This window comes from Lynx canadensis, chromosome A2, assembly GCF_007474595.2.
Source record: "Lynx canadensis isolate LIC74 chromosome A2, mLynCan4.pri.v2, whole genome shotgun sequence".
Classification (NCBI taxonomy): Eukaryota; Metazoa; Chordata; class Mammalia; order Carnivora; family Felidae; genus Lynx; species Lynx canadensis.
This window is the reverse complement of record NC_044304.2, coordinates 167,977,000-167,998,766: the sequence shown is the minus strand read 5'-3', so window position 1 is coordinate 167,998,766 and position 21,767 is coordinate 167,977,000. Positions and strand designations below refer to the sequence as shown.

Genomic DNA, 21,767 nt, shown 5'->3' with positions numbered 1-21,767 from the left:
ACCACCATCATCACTATCATCACCATCACCATCACCATCATTATCATCATCATCACCATCACCATCACCACCATCACCACCACCATCATCATAATCACCATAATCATTACTATAATGACCACCATCATCACCACCATTATCACTGTCATCACCATCACCATCACCATCATCACAACTACTATCATCACCATCACTATCCATCATCACCACCACCATCACCATCATCATTATCATCATTACCATCATTACCATCATCACCATCACCATCATTATCATCACCACCACCATCACCATAATCACCATCATCACTGTCATCACCATCACCACCACCATCACCATCATCACCACCATCATCACCACCATCATCACTGTCATCACCATCACCATCACCATCATCACCACCACCATCATCATAATCACCATAATCATTACTATAATGACCACCATCATCACCACCATCATCACTATCATCACCATCACCATCACCATCATTATCATCATCATCACCATCACCATAATCACCATAACCATCATCACAATCACTATCATCACCATCACTATCCATCATCACCACCACCATCACCATCATCATTATCATCATTACCATCATTACCATCATCATCACCATCACCGTCGTTATCATCACCACCATCATCATCACCATCATCACCATCATCCTCACCATCACCACCATCACGATCATTGCTATTTCCATTGTTATTGCTGCTGCAGCCACAGTTCCACAAAGAGTGTTTTTTCAGATGTTTAAAGTTTTTAAGAGTGGCAGATTTTCCAGAGAAAACCATGAAAGTATGGATAATATTTTCTAAACTGTACCTTGTAGTTAATATGTGTCTCTATTGGGAAAGAAATTCCCAATAAAAATTCCCAATAGTGAGAATTCCCAATTGGTGAGAAACACATACCCCTGACAATGAGAGTGCCCCGTGGGACTCAGGAGGGAGTAACCCAAGTAAACACGGTCCCTCTTCTGACCATAACAGCACTCTAGGTGTGCAAACGTGGGCAAGCCAGTGTGCTTCCCTGACTCTCAGACCCTGCTGTCTATAAGGGAGGTACAGTATACGGCCTCACAGAGTGGTCATGAAGCTCAGGTTCTCTCACAGCACAGAGCCAGGCACACCTGAAGCGTTCTGTCTTTGTGGCTGTGCTGCAGGGGGTACGGAGGAAGCACGCTGGTCATTCAGGGCAACTACGGAACTTGGCTTCGAGCAATGAGGACAGACTTCATCAGGGACGAAACGTTGCATCACATCTTGAGGGAGAATGGGAGGAAAGGACAGAGGGCCTGTTTTGAAGAAGGAAATAGAAAGCACACCGTCCCTTGGGGCGCCTGGGTGGCGCAGTCGGTTAAGCGTCCGACTTCAGCCAGGTCACGATCTCCCAGTCCGGGAGTTCGAGCCCCGCATCAGGCTCTGGGCTGATGGCTCAGAGCCTGGAGCCTGTTTCCGATTCTGTGTCTCCCTCTCTCTCTGCCCCTCCCCCATTCATGCTCTGTCTCTCTCTGTCCCAAAAATAAATAAACGTTGAAAAAAAAAAAATTAAAAAAAAAAAAAAAGAAAGCACACCGTCCCTGAGTTTAACTGGGGGAGCTGAAAGAATCCTGTTTTGTAAAGCATCAGTCCTTAAAAATGTGTAGGGTGAATATGAAAAGCTTAGCTCTGGTTGCCTTTTTCCTGGTTTTGTCACTTGCAGGGGTCTGTGAAAGGTGCCAAAATTAAGACCTTCCTGTTATTTTGGAAAATGGTGGGGGAACCTGGGTGGCTCAGTCAGTTAAGCATCTGATTCTTGATTTCGGCTCAGGTCACGATCTCATGGCTTGTGAGATAAGCCCCTTGTCGGGTTCTGCACTGACAGCAAGCAGCCTGCTCGGGATTCTCTCTCTCCTTCTCTCTGCCCCTCCTCTGCTCCTTCTCTCTCTCCCTCCCTCTCTCTCAAAAATAAATAGACATTAATTTTTTTTCTAATATTTTCATGGTGAATCTTCAGGCATGAATGAATGGGCCACCTGGCCAGAAACGAGGACACAGTGGCACTCAAAACTTTCTCGAGAGGAAAAGACTCAGAGTTCCGGTGGTCAGTTTCCTCAGTGTTCTGTGATTCTTCTTTGCTTGGGAATGTGAAGTCAAAATATTTCGATAGATATTGTCTAGGAGGAGAGGTTTAGCTCTTGAAAAGGAAGGTCCAGGAAAATGTGATAAATACAACAAGTTATCATATCGTTATAATGCCTGATGTTGTAAACTCAGGGAGAGCCGTTCCAACTCGGGCTGTTTGAGCAGTAAGAAGGGACGTTTTAACGCCCTTCCTCGTAGCAGGCGTGACGTGGACAGAACAGGGCAACTCCAGGGCTGTAGCCTTTCCAAGAGCCCCCTCGCCAAGGGCATCCAGTTAACCCCTTTCGTCCTAATTAGTGGCAGCAATTGAGATCCGCCTGACCCATCGTTGACCTCCGTTTTTGTAAACTTGTTTGGAATTTAATCTTGTAGGTTGTTCACACGAAACACTGGGAGTCAGGATCTGATGTTTAACTTACGAAAGTACGGCACAGCCCGGGGTCCACTGCCCCCCTCACTTGCCCCCCTCGCCACGCCTGGAATCCACTCTCCTCCCCGCCTCCTGTGCCGTCTCTTATTGGAGTAGTTCACGGCTCGTAACCACGGGGACCTTTGGGGCCTGATCAGGTTTCGTGATGTCCCTGCTAAAGCTTTGCACCAGTTCCCGTCCTGACCTGCGGCCCTGACCCTGCACCACGGTGACCCCTGCCCTTGCCTTGACCTCATCCCCTCCGCAACTGCTCGTGGACCAAGCAGTCCGCTCACCCCCATCCCCACCCCCGCCCTTGGGCCCTGAGCCCGCAGAGCATTCCGGAGTCTGCTCAGTTGGCCTTGTCCTGTGGGCACCAGGCAGCTGTCCCTCAGCGGGCCTGTCCTGGCTTCCAAGCTCACACAGCCTCCTGCCATACACCCCCAGCGTGTAAACCTCTGCTCCTCGATTCAGAGCCCTGCCGTGGTCCGAAATTGTCCCGTTCACTTATCGACCTGCTTGCTTAGGGTCGGCACTGCCGTAGAGGAGAAGCTCCATGCAAGTCGGGGACGGCGGCCGGGTCTCCCTGGGGTCCCCCACTGGGTTTGGTGCCCAGAAGAGCGCTCGCTTTTGAAAGATTCCGTGGACACATTTAAAATATGTACAATTCATTAATCAGCTCACTGATTAATTAGATGCAAGGACTATTAAGCTGTTCATCTCCTTGCATCTATATTTCATTTTCCGTATCTACTAATGGTTTTTGATTGAAACTACTGTATTTGTTGCTCTGCTCATAATTACATATGCCTTTGAAATTTGGTGACGTCCGTAACAATTCATAACGTATGTTACCTTTGTTAATGACCTCTGATTTGATTCAACTAGCTTTTCCTAAGCCTGGCTTTGATAATTCTGGGGCTGAAACAAAGGTATTTCTGTTCTCTAATGATTTTGTAAGATGCTCTCCCCGTGTTCACACAGTTTGATCTAAACAAGAAAAAATGGGTTTAGATATAGTTCAAAACAAAATATTACTTAGTTCTATTAATCATATCTTGAACGTTTTATCTTAATTGTCTGCTCTAAGGAGACGTAGTTCAGCCATTTATTTGTTGTGTGTTTAAGCCTTGTGTGTGCCAGGCACCGCCCGGCTGCTATGGAAGATCCCGGAAGACCCCAGGGAAGGGAAGCGGTCTGAGGCCTGGGCCGTCAGGATCCCACAGGAGCCGAGAGTCAGTGCACCAAGGACTGTGTAGGGGGCATCTCCACGTGAGACCTGCCAAGTGCTGGGAGCAGACCTAGACTTCCTGGCTGACGCTGGGGGGGGGGGGGGGGGGGGGGCTGAAGGATAACGCGGCCACTGGGGAGGCCACGTGGCTGGAGTCTGACCGGTGGAGCTGAGGACAGACGCTCTGGACAGGAGGGGTGAAAAGGCAGAGGCCCAGAGAGCAGCATGGCCTGTTTGGGGACAAGAAAAGGCCTGTTTCAGGGGACGCAGGGTGCACGGGAGAGGCCTGCCCCGTGGGAACGTGGCAGGCAGGCCACACAGCTCGTGCATAAGCAGCAGTTAGTGGGCAGCCACGGAGCACTCTTGGTCAGAAAAGCGTTGGGGTCGGAGCTCTGCCCCGGGGAGGCCTGTGCACTCACGACGTGGACGTGGACGTGGCAGAAACTGAGCTGAGCTGGTCCTTGACTGAGGGTTGGTCTGACCGCACGTCGGGCAGTGCATCTGTGCTGTGACCGTGCTTCCTCGCCAGCCTTACAGCAATGCGGATGTAGGTGACGCGCCTTAGATCAGCGAGGACCCCTGCCCGGGGCAGCGAGGATCTGGGGTGCGCCCCGAGCCCTGGCTTCTGGGCCCCTCGGCTGGTGTTTTCTTCTGTCTGCCGAGTCGTCAGGCCAGATGTGCCTCGTCTGAAACTTGGCAGGGAATTTGGGGCTACAAAGTAAGTAAGGGTGCAGATGCTTGGAAATTGTGTGTGGACAGCAGCAGCACAGGCAGAAGGAGAAGCAGTGGACAGACCTCGGGGACGGATGCTGAGGTCAGGGGCCCAGGGCAGGGGAAGCTCAGAATGCGAGTTGCTCCAGGACCGAAGGGCACCGGCAGGTCAAGGGCTGGGAGAATGTCAAGGCGGGGCCATGCCTTTACGTGCCGGTCCTCAGCCGGCCCTGGCCTTGGCTCATCACCAGCCCTGTTGGGAGGGTGCCTGCTCCAGGAAGCCTTTCGGACCGTAGTTCTGCACACCCTGGATTTTCCCCATGGAACTGTGTGTCCTGCCTCTTTCCTCCCCCAGAGTCCATCAGTCTGCAAGCAGGAGCAGGGGGAGCGTGTAGGAAACGCACAGGAACGGATGGGGGTCCCACACTGCCGGGAGGCCGGTCTGCGGCCAGCTCCTTGGCCTCCCGGACACGCCAAGCCTCTTCTCTACCCCAGTCAGGTGCTCACCTGTTCTCCACTTGCCCGAGGCCCTGTCTGCCTGGGGCTCAGTCATCCTACCTGCCAGCGCTGCTCTTTCCAGACTTCCCTCCATCCCCTCCTGCCCGCCCCCCCCCCGCCGGCTCAGGCCAGATCTTACCCCACACACACAGCAACCCGGTCCCGTGACCCACCGAGGTCTGAGGTCTTACTCACATAAGCCCTCTCTGATGGCTAAATCCAGAGATGTCCACACTGAGGCTGGAGGGGCACCCCTCTAGCGCCGCAGTGTCAACATCGCGTGGAGTTCTGCTGGCGGACCCTGTAGCTCTCTCTGCTCGTTACGGGTTTCGTCCTCACACTTCACTGTCTTTGTCTTCTCAAAACAGACCCCTCCACGCCCACAGGAGACTGGCTTTCCTAGGGAAAGATGAGCAAAGCAGGGAGCTGCTGTTTGAAATGCGGGACTTTTCTTTGGGAGTTGAGGAGAAGGCCCCTCGGGAACCCCTTCCTGATCGAACCCTGGCACGGCACGGGCTCCACGCCAGGCCTCCGTGCCGGCCTCCAGGGTGAAGGGCACTGTCAGAGAGGGCTACCTGCAAGGTGTCGTCCAGTATTCTTTCTACAGAAAAGCTCGCAAAGGCTCTCAGTGCAGCTCGTAGGTGAACCCTCTGAAATGGATCTCCAGCAAGATCACAACATCGAAAGGTCGTTTTTCATTCTTCGTCGTCTTCCCAAACTATTTTGTCTTTGTTTTTACTCTTTGTTATTTTACATTGCCACGAAAAAAAAATTAAATGTAGATTTTTACAACCTCACAACAATGCTTTACGTCATCGTACAAATTCGCATCTTGCCCGTTGCCTGAGGACCGGGCACTTGGTGTTAAGGCAAGCCCGGTGCCTCAAGTAAGAGACACTGGGCACTGCCTCCCCCATTTGCTGCTGTGCATGGCCGTTCGTCACAGGACACATCGTACTAACAGTTATTAGGTCTCGTACGTGGACCGGCTCGTGTGGTTCTATGCAAGTCTGCTCTGTAAATCCTCTGATTATCTTGTAAAATTACCCTAAGTGATTATGTGCATACATATTGAAAACTGACTTCCGTCTAATTAGGAAAATGACGTAAGTCTGGAGACACGTCAGATTTTCACAGTAAAAGAGTGCTCGTGATTTTTCTCCTCTTTCCACTCCCCCTCCTCTCACCAAATGCTGTTGGTTTTCTCCCTCGTGTAAGTTTTCTAGAATATTCACCCTTTAAAACCCATCCATCTGTCCTATCGACCCATCAGCCAACAGAGGCAGGACAGGACTCTCTTCTGTGAACCTGCCCCACGTGTGCAACCCTACGGCGGCTGTGGGCCTGGGCGCTCACCCCCACCTCAGCCACCTCGGGGCGTGGGGGCCGGGACACACCTCCCCCGCCCCCACCTCTGCTGCACATGGGCGGGCATCCTGGCTCCGGCCCCTGTTGTGGCTGTGCAATTCCAGCGGGTTTTCCCCCGAGGGACCACACAACCTCTGTTGTTTGGACGATGTCAGTGTTCTCTTGTCCTGGGTATTTGTCAGTCAGCAATTTAATGCATGGCCCGTGCGCTCCGGCTTCGTCCTTTAAGATCTGAGGCATTATTTGGTGCATTGCAGGTGCCTCTGTGAGTGTCTGTCATCCCTGGGAAGATGCGCATTTGAACCAGCAGGGAAAAAAATAGCATGATTGACGTGACTTTTGACATGATTTTTGTCAAGACGCAGGCATGCCATTTGCTGGAGAACCTGTTCTAATGAATGCCTTTTACACTGGCGAGCTGTGCAGCCTTGCCATCCGTCCCTTTCCTCCCACCTTGATATCCAAATGCCAATCACCGGGAAGAAAATTATGCTACTGAATGAGGTAGTGTGCAATTTACCCTCTAGAAATTGAACATTTACCGTAAGTGGTAAAGAAGGTGTTTTCTATACCCTGAGATAAGTTTGCATATAAATCTCCCTCTCCGTATTTCTAATTCACGGACACTGAATGTGTACCTTTGCGAGTCATCCTTTTATATCACGAGAGCGTTAAAACACGTTTTAAAATCGCTTTTGTACACATGCGGTTAATAAGTTAAAGTACAGAGAGAGGTGTTTCCAGTTCACCCCTTCCCCGGGGGCTCCTTCTGTCTCCAGTTCAAGGGGCGGCCACCTAGCCGGCAGCAAGGGCCAGCCACTTCCCGAGGCCTTCATTACTGCATTCCAATAAAGTGTGGTTTTTTCTTTTCCCACCTTTTCTCTCTATTGGCTTGGGATTTGTGTCTTAATCAAAGTGTGCAAGAAATGTGCTTAATCGTCAGACACGGTGACACTTTTACGTGGTGCTCCAGTTAATTAATGCGGAATTGCTGCAGAATGTTGCAGAAAAACTCGTGATTTTCCATTTACATCAAATGAGTTTGCTGTGATTAATGTTATCATAGGAAATACCAAAGGAATTAATAATGATTAGGCCATTACTTCCAAGTGGCACTGAAGACTGAGAGATCTTTACTCATTACAAGAGCTTTAAGAAAACCCACCACCGTTGGTTTCTGTGTTCTGATGTACAGGTTGGATGTGTTGGACTTGAACGGCGGGTCCTTACACTCGCCAAGTGACGTTCGCTTTTCAGTTCGTTCTTCTTCCAGAGCTTTTCAAATTTGGGTTCATGACGGGTTAAAATTTTTTTCACTCTTTTTTTCTTTTTTTTGAGAGGTTAATGCTTCTAAACTTCATTTATTCATTCCCAAGAATGCTAAGTACAAATACAGATACGTATTCTGCACAAGGCCTCGAGTTATGTGATCGGGGGTAAGACCAAAGATAAACGTAGCATGGCCCCTCTCCTTGAAGAACCAGGGAAGGAAGCACCCGTATAAAAGCTCAGTTATGATCAGGTGTTATCGAAGCTGTCCTGGAGACGCCCAGAGGCGTGAACAGGCCGGGGAGCTGGCGTTGGACCGTCTGAGAGGGCTTCATGGGAGCCACGAAATTTCAGCTGCTTCCGGAAATGAGGAGTTTGTCAGATAGAAGAGAACAGAGGAGGTGCGGAGTTGAATGTGTCAGGGACAGGATGACCTTGAGTGTGTCTGGAGCACAGGGTGTGTGCACAAACACGTGTGACGGGGAGCAGAGCCCCTGGCCGGAGGCAGCAAGGCCACGGGGCAGGCGTGAGCCGCTCCTGCCCTTCACCCACGGAGGAAGCTCCAGCCAGGCTGTGCACGGGGGACCCCGCACGCTGTCTGCGCACCCGCCCGCTTCACGGCCAGCCCGTCAGGGCCCGGGTGTCGCGGCCGCGTGGGGGTGGACGCTGTGGACCCGAGCTTGCCGGGACTGCCGAGCTGCCGCCCTGGTGACGGCCCGTGGACAGCCAGCGGCGTCCTGAACCGCACTCTGGAAGCCAGCTGGAGGAAATGGGAAAAGAAACGCACTGTTAGCGTGATGGCCCTGCAGACGTGTGGTTTTGATGGTTTGGGGCCCTTTAGGCCTATTGAGAGCGTCTGTGAACACGAGGCTGGTGCCGGTGGAGACAGCCTGCCCGTTTTCCTGACTCAGGTGCCGCCCAGACGTTCGTGGCGCTCTGCTCCTTCTCGTAACATTGAGATCTTGGGTGGGAGTCGAGGCCAGCACTTTTCCTGCCCCCATGTCGGTCCCGTCTGGGACATCGTGGCTTCCTAGTCCTTCCAGGCAGAGGGCCGAGGGCAGTGTGGCTCCACCTGAGGAGAGGGCTCAAGTGCACGTCAGCAGGCTGTCGCCACAGCCCAGCTCTTTCCCAAGCGTGCACTTGGTCTGGGAGCTGTCGTGGAGCATTGGAAGTACCCTTTTTAAAAAATGTTTATTTCTTTTGAGAGACAGAGAGGCAGAGGGGGAGAGAGAGGGAGGGAGACAGAATCCCTAGCAGGCTCCACACCGTCAGCACAAAGCCCGATGCAGGGCTCAATCCCATGACCTTGGGATGGTGACCCGAGCCGAAATCTGATGCTCAACCGACTGAGCTCCCCGGTGCCCCCGAAACCACCCTTAAACTGTGATTTCCCACAGCCTGGCCCCCGTGTTCTCTACAGAGGTGAGCTGGGCAGCCTTTGCCACAGGGAACATTAATTCCTGTCGTTTGGTGTTTTCCTGGGTCGCCCCCCCCCCCCACGCCCCCCTACAGTTCACCTCTTAGCGCCTGCACCTCCTGGGGGCCCCACGGGCCTGGTGACAGCGCCGCTCCTGCCCTGCCTGTGGCTGCAGCACCCCCCCACTCCCGGGGGCACCCCCCAAAGCCTCCTCTCTCCCTTTGGAGCTCGGGCTCTCCTGGCCGCTGTGATGACTCTCCGCGTCTGCCCCTTCAGGCCTCCGCGTGCCCACAAGCTCCAGATGCTGCACGAGTGTTTCTATTTGGACACCTCCCTGCCAAATACAGCCCAGCTCCCTTGCGGCCGGACTCAGCAACATGCCTGCTCCCCAGGTGCCCATTTCCATCGGTGACCAGAGCCCCAGCTCAACCCTCCCTCCCCTCTGCACCCACAATTCAGACCACAGGCTCGGCCTCTCCGTGAGGTAGCATGCCTCCTCGTTGCCATGGTTACCGCCCGGTCCCTGGAGGCCTCCTCGCGTAGCCTGGTGATATGCAGACAGCCCACGCCAGCCTGCGCATCCAGACCTTTCTGGGCTGTGATTTCATCTCGGGAGTTAGGAGGCAGGGAGGATCCGTGGACAAACCCAGAAAGGAGAGTGGCACTCAGACACGGTGGCCGAGAGAAGGCCTTCCGCTTCCTCACACAGCTTCTCTGGGGGCAGCGCAGACTCGTAACTTGGCCTGAATCAGAAGCTTCCACGAGCACAGCTTGAAAAGGAAATCTTCTGTGACCTTTGGGACGGGCAGGCGTCTTCTTTCTTCTCTGGAAGCTTCCACTGAGCTGAGGAGAGAGCCCATCTCCACTGGTCCACCCCACAGAGGTATGGGGGAGACTGTCCCTGCTCATCGGAGCTCCCCGGGACATGAGATGAGCTCCCACACGTGCAGATGACGAGTATCCACTGGGTTTTGCCTCCCTGACCTTCTCCGCTGTGTGCGTGGCGATACGGGGACACCAGGAATTCCGTTACAAAACAACAAAACTACGTGTAGTGTGCACCACGGGGCTCTAGACGCACAGGTGGGTCCCCCGGAGGTGCAGAGCAGGAGAGCTGGGGTTCCCCGGCCTCCGCGTGCCAGGAAAATGGAAGACCAAAGATGCGAAAGAAGATGCCCTTCCCCAGAGTTGGAACCCTTGTTGGGCTCTGCCCGTCTCCACCCCTGAGATCCCAGGCATAGGGGAAAGCAGAACATCTGAAAAGCAGAACGTACCGGTCCCCATCCTCACGAGCAGCGCTGAACCCCCGGAAGCCTGTGGAAACTCTGGGCGGCAACCCCCTCCCCCCCCACTGGGCTGATGTGGCGGCCACGTGCTCCCCATCGATCAGTCACGCTTTGCGTATCCTCCTGTGGGAGGATTAGTGGTCGGCATTCTGGAGCGTGGCCGAAACGCCCACCGGGCGCGCTGGGCAGTGAGTGGAATGTGGACCGTGCAGGGAAGTTCTCGACTCCCAGAGTTGGCTGTGGAGGGTTCTGCTTGAGGGCCGGGCCAGGCTGCCTCTTCTCACCATTAAATTAAGTGGCATAAGGGAGGCAGAGGCACTTTGTAAAGCCTGAAATGCCACGCCCCTGTCTTTACTACTGGCTCGGAGGTGGGACCCTCACAACCCACAGGCGGGCCTGGCGGTGGGCCCCACACCCTTGCCCACGGCGAAAGCAGCCGGGCGGCCCCGGGAGTGGTCACGCCTGTGGGGAACGCGGGACTCACCGCGTGTGAGAGGCGTTCAAAGCACGTGCTCTGAGCAGCGTTGCCCCAAGACCGTGCGCTAACTGCTCCCCGTGCAGGGAGGGACAGGTGGGGCGAGGCGCCGCCCCGGGGACCACACCTGCAGCCCGGCCCTGCGCTCCGCCCGCTCACGTCTCCTCCAGGTGGCTTCGCGTCCCACCAGCCCTGGGTGCTGCTGGCCGCTAGACCTCAAAACACGGAGGGCCGGCTGGGCTTTGGGGCTTTGGCCGAGGGAGCTGTGAGGGCCCTTTAGGACTGTATGTTTATCTTCACTCCTCTTTGCCTTTATTTCCCCTGATGATTCGTCCCCGGGTCAATCGTCTTCCGTTACAGAAGACCAGCCGGACACTGCTTTGAGTTTCCGCTCTCCTACTCGTTTGTTTTCCCGCTAGCTCTCTCCTTCTGGCAGCTTTATTGAGGGTACCGTGAACAGCATGTAGTTAATGGTCACTCTGGGAGCCAGTAAGCACCCTTCTCCACCTGAGGTGTGTTTGGCCCTTGAGGGAGGGTGCCCGCAGCTCCCCGGCCGGAGCCTCCAATTACAGCTTGCCAAGGTCTAAGCACAGGAGCGGCCAATGTTACTTACGAATCCCGACTACACGAACGAGGCAGAGGCATCGTCTGTGTTCAGGGGCCAAGCCCTGCGGCCTCGGAGGCCCAAGCAACTTCTGGGGAATCACGGGAAGCTGGCAGAGGGCACAGCCACTCGGCAGTTACGACTGACCAAGCGTCTGCCCTCTGGGTGATGTTGTGTGGACCAGGATACTCAGCTGAACCCGAACCCTCCACAGCCGTGGGATGAATGGGGGACGCTGTGCTGTGGCCCTTGTCCCTGCTGGCAGGGCCGGAGACCCGACGCTCGGTGACGAGGAACGGCCCTGGCAGAGCGAGCTCAGCGCCTTGTCTGCTCTTACCCACCAGCACAACTGCACGTCCTCTCCTAACCGCCAGAATCTGTGAGTGTGTGACCTTACGTGGCAAACGGGACTTCGCAGATGAGATTGTTAAGGGCCTTGAGAGGGGAGATTGTCCGCACAGACCCAGAGTTCACAGAGGTCCGTCAGGTGGAGAGAAGGCACAGTCCGTGGGAGACAGGACCGGGAGGGAGGCACAGGGAGATGCGGCTTTGCTGGCTTTGAAGCTGGAGGAAGGGCCACACCCAAGTGGTGCAGGAAGGGTCTGGAAGAGGGAAAGGTTCTCCCTGGAGCCTCCAGGGGGGAGCCAGCCCCACCAACACCTGCAGACCAAGTTGGTGGGGATTTATTGCCTCGGTCACAGAAGGACAAGACCCATCCAAACCCAGGCCTTTTTAGAATTCAGTTCTTTTAAAACTATGATCAATGATGATGATGGTGGTGGGGAGCAGAAAGAGGAAAAGGAGGAGAAAGGGACCAAAGCAGGACCTTTTTCTTCCGTAAGGCATGTAAGCCAGGGACAGTGGTCTGCTGGGAGAGAGCCTGTGTTCAGAGTCCCTTCTGGAGGTTTTCTAGACCATAAACCTCGCTTCCTGATGTGGCAGGTTAGCCGGGAGAGCGCCAGGGCGGGAGTCAGACCCTGTGGGGTAAACTGTGGTCCTCCTGTGACCGGGTGTGACCCGAGCCCCCCGACTGGGTGCCCACGTGGGTGAGACCACGGGGCCAGTGTCCCCACGCATGGGTCAGTGAGGGCTGGCTCCTAGGGCACACGGGAGGGATGGGAGGTTCTGGGGGGCCCGGGGGTTAATGGACGGTCCGTGATCTTCCTTTAGACACATTCTGGGAAACACACTGTAACTGTTCGGTAACGGCGGGGGCTGTTTGTAAAGCAAGGGGGTCTTTGGAAAGTCTTACGTTGTTTGGGCATCGGGACGCTGCGTTGGGTGTAAGCAGAGAGTGGCAGTAATTTGGGAAAGAGGGAGATGGAGAAGCCATGCTTGTCTGGGACCAGGACCCTTGTCAGGCTCTGACTGTGCCTGGCCCACAGGGTAATTGAGGCTGGGTAGGTGTTGGGTTTGTAGAGAAGTACCCAGAACTTTCCGTCGGGGCTGACTTTGGTCTGAACGCCGGCCTCGGCACTTCGAGTGTGTGAACTTGGGGAAGCCACATGTACTTTCTGGTACTTTCTTCAGGTTCTTCACGGTGAAGTGTCTGTACACGTAGTCTACCCAGTCCCGGCCACGGTCGATTGCGAGATGATCGTTACTTTATCATCAAGAAAGAAATTGCTCCAATGGCCATAACCTGTCTCGCCATTGGCAGTGTGATGCCCATTCACTCCAGAGATGCTGAAATGTGGAGAGCCGTGTGTCTTGGGATCAGTGGACTATAGCAATGCCCGCCTCACACGGAAGGCTAAACGAGTGTTGGCTCACAGAATGCCAGCTCTTTCCAGTCTCTCTTACACAGACCTTCCTCTTTACCCGTTCTCACGCCCCCTCTGCCTGTCACTTTCTGGAATGTCACCTGCAGACGGGGTCACTGTATGCCCTAGTCTGGCTGGGGCAGCACTGGCTTATGCTGGCGTCCACTCTCAAAGCTTCTGTCTCTGGAAGGTGCGTGATATTGTGGCCCTATTTGCGGCAAACAGATGCCAGGAAACCGAATCCCACGCCCACCGTGTGGCTGAGAAATGGGCGAGAGGAGGATGGGTATGTACACAGATCGTGGTTGCCCCTGGAGCCCCTCGAGGGCAAGAACGGGACCGGGGACTGTGTGCCTGCAGGAGCCCCAGTCAGCTCGCCAGCTCTGCCTCGGGCTGTTGTTAATGGCGGCGACAGTGTTGGAGATGGGACGCCCACGGCCTTTCTGCGCCTGCACCCTGCACCGTGGCCTGCACAGGGTTACCGGATGGACCGTTTGACCACATTAACTGATCGTTACGGTGGAAAGCTTCAGATTTAATCACTTTAAATGCAAATGGATGAGTTCCCCTCAAGCTCAAAGTGCCCTCCGGTTTTACTGTCTTGACCAACTCAAGTGATCCTGTTGCTTTTTCTAGTGGCCGAGAAGCAAAATGTTAGACCCCAAAGCATCTTCATATCTTAGTAGCCACCCAACCCAGCAGTTCCACCTCTTGCCACGCTTAGGAATTACCTGGGAGGACTTTTAAAATACTGGAACCCAGGGCCCAGCCCCTGACTAATAAACCAGACTTTCGGCGGGGGTGTCCGGCTCTGTGCCCCGAAACCACGCGCCCCAAGACAAGAGCCCCTGTCTGGTCTGGTGTCCTTACAGAAAGGAGTTATGTCGAGGGCCCGCGAGCTTGGACGCAGGGGCCGGGGAGCCAGACTGAGCTCCCAGCGCTGCTCCCCGCACCCCCCACGGTATGCGGGGCACACACGGCTGAGTCCCACAGGGGAGAGAAGACCACAGGTCGACCCTCAACAGCCTCTTACGGGTAAGAAGTAACATGTGTTGGGAATAGTTTTCATCTAAAAAATATATATTGTCTGAACTTAACCAGGGCGCGTGACATAAAGGTGGGATTTAATGATAGAAATTACGTTTCATCCGTGTAATGGTCACCGTTCTTAAACTTGAAAGGTAAATGCTCTTAGTGACTAGTGTCAGCACTGGTTTGGCGTCTCCGGTCCGGACTTTCTCTGCTGGCACAGAAGTGCTATGGTGCTAACTAAGTGAGGTAGGCTAGCCGTGGAGAGGTGTCGCTGTGCTTTGGGGACGAGTGTGGGCCTGACCCAGGTCTCCGTTATCGGGACTCATGTTCCAAGTGTGGACAGTTTCTGTCGGGGCCACGTCGGTGTCGCAGGGATCCTTTATGTCTGCGGAACACGTTCTAGAGAAAATGTTAAGTAATTAAACCCAAGATAATGGACTATTTCGCGACTGAACTGATGTCTATAACACATATCCGCTATAACTCTGTTTAAGAACGGAGTCTTAACCACGGCATATTTTCTGCTTAAAGAGAAATCATAAAACTGAATCAGTTCTTAATTATTTCAGTCCTAGATCGCAGGGATGCGCTCACTAACACACCTTCTGTCCCTAGTGACAATACTCCCCGAATTAACGCTTCCCACATGACGGAATCGTCTGATTCCCCCACTGGACCGCACAGCGGGAACAGCATGCTGTCCGTGGTCACGCTGCCCACGTGGTCACACGACACATTCCCGAGACTGTAGGAGGTGAGGGTGAGTACTGAGCGCTGTGTGCCCAGCACTGCACCAAGTGTTTGCTATCTAATTCATTTATCCCCATGCCTTCTTATGACATGGGAAGGCCATCCCCAGCTTTGAGACAGGAAAACTGTGGAAGGAACAGTTTAATAATATATCAGCATCACGTGGCCAATACGGTTGCTTGTCACCATTTCAGGGGCCACACACTAATGCCCAAGGTCCTTCAAACGGTGGGACATGGGGCCGAGAACGGCAGAAGGTCTGTGTGACTCCATAGTCCATGCAATACGTCCCCACACTGGATAATAGTAAATTCTCCAGAAACAGGGTCTACGAGCTTGGCCCTCGTAAACCCTTTTGGGCTGTGGTTGGGATGAGTCCTGTCACTTCCTCTCGAACTTGTCCCATGACATCTGTAAGTGGGGACAGGTATCAGGAGCTGTCAACGCTGCAGCCATTGCCCTCCGAAACCCTTCCAGAGGGTCCGACACACAGGGATCAATCAAAAGGCAAGGCTCTGAGTTCAGGGCTGTTACTCTTGAGACACATAAAATAATCCACACATCAGGGGCGCCTGGGTGGCTCGGTCGGTTAAGCGTCCGGCTTTGGCTCGGGTCACGATCTCATGGTTTGTGGGTTCGAGCCCCGCGTCGGGCTCTGTGCGGACGGCTCGGAGCCTGGAGCCTGCTTCTGATTCTGTGTCTCCCCCTGTCTCTGCTCCTCCCCCGCTCGTGCTCTGTCTCCCTTTCTCTCAAAAATGAATACACATTTAAAAAATTTAAAAAAATAAAATGATCCACATATCAAATATTTCCCGAAACATAAAGTAAACACCCCTGAGCTTCAACATTTCATCAGCATGCCCTCTGATTTCAAATGTCAAAACTTATTATTGAATATAAACCTGCTGGTGACGGAGCTGAAAAATTCTACCATTACTCTGTGCACCTGAGCATTACTGCATTAAAATCAACACCAAAAAACTGGAAATTGGAAGGGAATGGTCTTCCTACTCTTAAATGTGTACTTAAAAAAAATGTAACTGCGGTATAGTTTCCATACAGCCTAATGTTAGTTTTAGGTGTGCAACGTAGTGACTCAACACTTCATACGACACGCGGTCTCATCCCAAGTGAATCGTTAGTCCCCATCACCTGCTTCCCCACCCCCTACCCACCTCCCTCTGGTGGCCCTCAGTGTGTTTGTTCTCTGTAGTGAAGAGTCTATTTCTTGGTTTGTCTCTCTCTCTCTTTTTTTTTCCTTTTCCTCATTGGTTTTTTTTCTTAAATTCCACATGTGAGTGAAATCATAGGGTATTTGTATTTCTCTAACTTACTAAATGTGTAAATTTCTTTTTTTTTTTTTTTAATTTTTTTTTTTCAACGTTTATTTTATTTTTGGGACAGAGAGAGACAGAGCATGAACGGGGGAGGGGCAGAGAGAGAGGGAGACACAGAATCGGAAACAGGCTCCAGGCCCCGAGCCATCAGCCCAGAGCCCGACGCGGGGCTGGAACTCACGGACCGCGAGATCGTGACCCGGCTGAAGTCGGACGCTTCACCGACTGCGCCGCCCAGGCGCCCCTCAATGTGTAAATTTCAATTCAGATCTCCTCCTACTAACACCATGATTTCCCATCACAACCAGAAAACAAATATTTTTGGTTGTTTATGGTGATCCACAAACAAATTTTCAAGCATGTTGTTTCCCTCTCAAGTACCAAGAAAAATAGAAGACCTTGTGATTTTTTTTTTTAAAGTAAGTGATCCACTTTTTTTTCCTCCTTAATTTATTTAAACTGTTTCACAAAATCCTCCCGTGTGTCGGGTGCCTACGGGGGCAGGCGGAAGGCTCTGGAATCCCAGCACTCAGTGTCTGCCCCAACGTGTGTGCACCACAGGGCGCCAGGGCCTCTTTGTCAGGAATAAGAAGGTACAATTACAGGGGGCGCCTGTGGATTCGTCGTTCCACAGGACCTGGGATGCCCCAGATTTGGCGGTACTCGGGGTGTCCATGCTGACACAGGTTTAATCGGTGAACCTGGCAAGGGAGGGGGCAGGCAGGGCGCAGCCTAGCGGCCCCTGTGAGTGGAAGCCTCCCCGTGAGGTCTGGCCCCCCTGGCCGTTCCTCAGCAAGAAGCCTGTTAAGGTGGCGTAACCAGAATGGCGTAACCTACCCTTCGTGTCTCCCCTTAGTAATTTCCTACCCATTTACCCCCTGTCTCCGCCCTCGGCTGTAAGTCCCCAGATGTCTTCGCCACCTTCAGAGTTCACCTGGCCTTTCTCCCCTGATGCGGCGGTCTTGGCGTCTATCGCAGTAGTCCCAGACAAGATCTTCCTTACCGTTTCGACAGATGTCACGGTAAAATTTTTCTTTCGCAGCAATCCTCAACATCGTCTCTAGGACTTTGTCATCTTGAACACTGAAAGCCTGTCCCCATTCAACACTAGCTCCGCATTCCCCTCCCTCGCAGCCCCTGGCTGCACGGTTCCACCATCTCTCTCTGTGGATTGGACGACTCTCAGTCCCTCGTATCGGTGGGATTATACAGTGGTTGCCCTTTGGCATCTGGTCCAGTTCCCTCAGCACGTCGTCCTCAAGGTATTTCACTGCATGTGTGGAGCAACCACAGGTAGTTTATCCGTTCGTCTTTCATGAACACTTGGGTTCCTTCCACCGCTTGGCTGTCGTGAACGGTGCTGCTACGAACACGTGTGTACAAATATCTTTTTGAGTCCGTGCTTTCAATTCTTTCGAGTATGTACTCGGAAGTATAGTTGCTGGATCATATGGCAGTGAGTTTAATCTGGCGGGGGTGGGGGGCTGCCACCGTGTTCCCACAGCAGCTGTACCATTTTGCACTCTCACCAGCAGTGCGCCGGGGGTCCGGTCTCTCCGCATCTTGCCAACACTCGCTTTGTTCTGGGTTTTGTGGGGTTTTTAAAATAATATGTGTCCTAAGGGGTATCTCATCGTGCTTATGATTTGCATTTCCCTGATGATTGTTGACGTTGAGCATCTTCTCATGTGTTTTTCGACATTTGTATATCTTTGGAGAAATGTCTACCCAAATCCTTTGCCCGTTTTTTAAATTGAATCGTTTGGTCTTTTTGGTTATTGAGTCTGTGAGTCTTTACATATTCTGTATATTAATCCTTTATAAGACACGTGACTTGAAAATATTTTCTCCCATTCTGTGTGCTGCCTTTTCACTTTCTTGATAATGTTCTTTGATGCACAGAAGATCTTAAATTTGATGAAGCCCAATTTACTTATTTATTCTTTTGTTACCTGTGCTTTTGGTGTCCTATGCAAGGAATCCTTGCTAAATCCAGTGTCGTGAAGGCTTCCTCCTATGTTTTCTTTTCAGAGTTATAGTTTTGCCTCTTACATTTGGGTCTTTGATCCGTTTGGGGTTCGTTTTTTAATATAGTGTAAGGTATAGGTCCAGCTTTATTCTTTTATATGTGGATACACAGTTATTCCTGCACCATTTATTGAAAAGGTTGCCCTTTCCTCATTGAGTGATCTTGGCAACCTTGTCAAAATCACTTGACATGTATGTGAGAATTTGTTTCTGAACTATATTATATTCCATTGTACTGTATGTCTGTCTTTATGCCAATCAATACCTGACTGCTTTGATTAATGTTCCTTTTTAGTAGGTTTTGGTGATTTCAACTTTGTTCTTCTTTTCCAAGATTGTTTGGACCGTTCAGGATTCTTTGAGATCTTATATGAATTTTAGGATGGATTTTTTTCCTAAATGGCAGCACTGCAAAAAGTGAAGGAACTGCAAAAACATCATTGGGGATTTGACAGGGATTGATTGCATTGAATCTGTAGACTGCTTTGGGTGGGATTGACATCGTAATACTATTGACTGTTACTATCCATAAACATGGGACGTCTTTCCATTTATTTGGGTCTTCTTTTATTCTTTCAACAATGTTTTGTAGTTTTCCATGTACAAGTATTTCACTTCTTTGGCTAAGTTTATTGTTAAATATTTTATTCTTTTTGATGCTATTGGAAATGGAATTTTCTTAATTTCCTTTTCAGATTGCTCATTGTTAGTATATAAAAACAACTCATTGTGCAGGATATATTTTGTGTCCTGCAATTTTGCTGAATCCATTCACTGGTTTTAACAGGTTTTTTTTGTGGAATTTTTAGGGTTTTCTACATATAGGATCATGTCATCTGCAAACAAATAATTTTACTTCTTGCTCTCCAATTTTGTTGCCTTTTTTTCTTTTTTTTTTTTTTTTTTTTCTTTTTTTTTTTTTCTCTCTCTCTCTCTCTCTCTCTTTTTTTTTTTTTTTTTTTTTTTTTTGCTTAATTGCTCTGGGTAATACTTGCAATATTGTGTTGAATAGAAGTGGCAAACACAGGCATTCTTGTCTTTTTCCTGCCTTGCAGGAAAAGCTCTCAGTCTTTCCTCATTGAGTATGATGTCTGCTGTGGGTTTTTCTATGTGACCTTTATTATATGTGACCTTTAGTATGTGGCACTATCCTTCTCTTCCTAGTTTGTTGAGTTTTTTTAATCATGAAAAAGGTGTTGAATTTGTTGAGTACTTTTTCTGCATTAATTGAAATGATATGTCGAGTTTTTCTTACCCCTCTTCATTTTGTCACATTGATCAACTTTCACATGTTGGCCTGCCGAGAATAAATCACACTTGGTCATAATGTATAGTTCTTTTAATAAACTGCTGAATTCTGTCTGCTGGTATTTTGTTGAGGAATTTCACATGAGTATTCATAAAGGATACTGACATACACTTTCTTTTTTTGTAGTGTCTTTATCTGGCTTTGGTATCGAGATAATGTCGGCCTCATAGAATGAGTTAGAAAGTGTCCCCTTCTCAGTTTTTGGAAGAGTTTGGGAAGGATTGAGGTTACTTCTGCTTTAAATGTTTGGTAAGGGCTCCCGGGGGGCTCAGTCACTTAAGCTGACTTTGGCTCAGGTCATGATACTGCAGTTCGTGGGTTCGAGCCCCATATTGGGCTCTGTGCTGACAGCTTGGAACCTGGAACCTGCTTTGGATTCTGTCTCTCTCTCTCTCTCTCTCTCTCTCTGCCCCTCCCCCACTTCTGCTCTGTCTCTCAAAAATGAATAAATGTTTAAAAAAATTAAATGGTGTAATTCACCCATGCAACCATCTGATTCAGGGATTTTGTTGTTTGTTTAGAGGTTTTTGATTACTGATTCAATCTCCTTGCTAGTTGTCGGTCTGTTCAGACTTTCTGTCTCTTCATGATTTAGTCTGGGAAGGTTGTATGTTTTTAGGAATTTGCGCGTTTCGTCTAGGTTTTCCAATTTGCTGGCATACGCTTGTTCATAGTATCCTCTTATGACACTTATTATTTACCATACTTGTAAAGGCATCAAATATTACTATTTTAAAATATTACTTAGTCCATTTGATTGTTTTCAATTTTTCATCTGTGAGCATAAATATTTTTCTCTAGAGATTGTTCTGTTTCACCCTAATCTGATCCCGTTTTCGTCCTGTAAGTACACTTCCCTTCGGCTTTCTCGTCCACTCCCTGCACGGTCTTTAGTTACAGGATTCATCCATATGGATTGATACTCAAGTCCCAGGTGCCGAATGCAAGCATTTCTCGAGCGGACGGTTTGGACGCTCTGTTGCACGGTGCAAAGTGAGCGGGAGTTGGTGTGGGAACGCCGGATGACGTGAGATCTAAAGATGCCTGGCATGGTTCTCGTCTCCCGCACTAGTGTCCTGTGGGCTCAAGGGTACGACACCCCCTAAGCTGCTTACTGACTCCCCGGCCTCTTGCCCCCGAGATGACAATACCCGACATGGCGTTCTGAGTGGCTGTTTGCTTGCCTCCCCCTTCCGTCAGGCGGAATCGTCCATCCCATGTTCTCTGGGGACCCTTACTGAAAAGCAGAACAGAGAAGTGCAGGTTTGCATGGCGGGGTGAGTCAGGTGTGCCAGCCAGGTGCATATTTACATTCTCCTTTCAGTTCGTGGCGATCGAAACGTTCTTTTTGTGAACCGGGACCCAGAATAAATCAGGCGCCATATATAAAAATGTGTCCTCGGGAAGGTAAGACTTTTATTAACCGCTGAAACAGGGACCCCTGACACTTGGCGACCGCCGTCGGCCCTAAATTCTCACGGCGTCGCCGGGGGGGGGGGGGGGGGGGGGCGGTCCGGCTCCGCCTTCCCCTGCCATCCCGCCGCCAGCCCCCGGGGCCGTGGGCCCCGTCACCGCTTTCGTGCATCACGGGCACGTCCTGGGCCGTGGCTGGACACGGGCTGCCGGCCCCGACGGGCACCGGCGGCCCCGACGAGCCGCCGTCGGCAGCCTCTCCCGGCACCGGCCCCCGTGGGCGTCCGTTTCTCGGGCAGGGCCCCAGCCCCTCGCAGCACGCGCTGCCCGCCCGAGCGGGCCCGCCAGCCCTGCTTCCGGCACTTCGGGTAGCACCCTCTCGCGGCCGCGGTGCCCACTCGCCACACGAGCCCGGGGAGGACGGGAGCTGCCGTGCCCGGCGCCGGTCCGGCCCCCGCCTGCGGCCACGTCCGCCCGGCTCCTGCCGATCGCGCGCGGCCGTGAACGCAGGGCTGCGCCTGCCGCCGTGACTCCACGGGGCCGCGCCCCGCGCTCGGAGAACCCGACGAGTGCCCGTAGCTTGCCACCCAGCGGTCCCCCAGGTTTCTCACAAAATAGCTGCCAAGAGCTGTGCGCTGAGTGTCGGCGCGTGGGGAGAATCGCGCCAGAGGAACACCGGAGACGCGAGGTGGCGTTAGAGGCAACGCGCAGGGGCCAAGGTGACCCGGC

At 51.9% G+C, this 21,767-nt stretch overlaps 1 protein-coding gene across 1 annotated transcript in view; it reads left to right on the top strand.

Annotated features, from left to right (window-relative positions):
• Positions 1-21,767, top strand: part of PTPRN2 (protein tyrosine phosphatase receptor type N2) — a 768,343-nt gene that overhangs the window by 465,542 nt on the left and 281,034 nt on the right.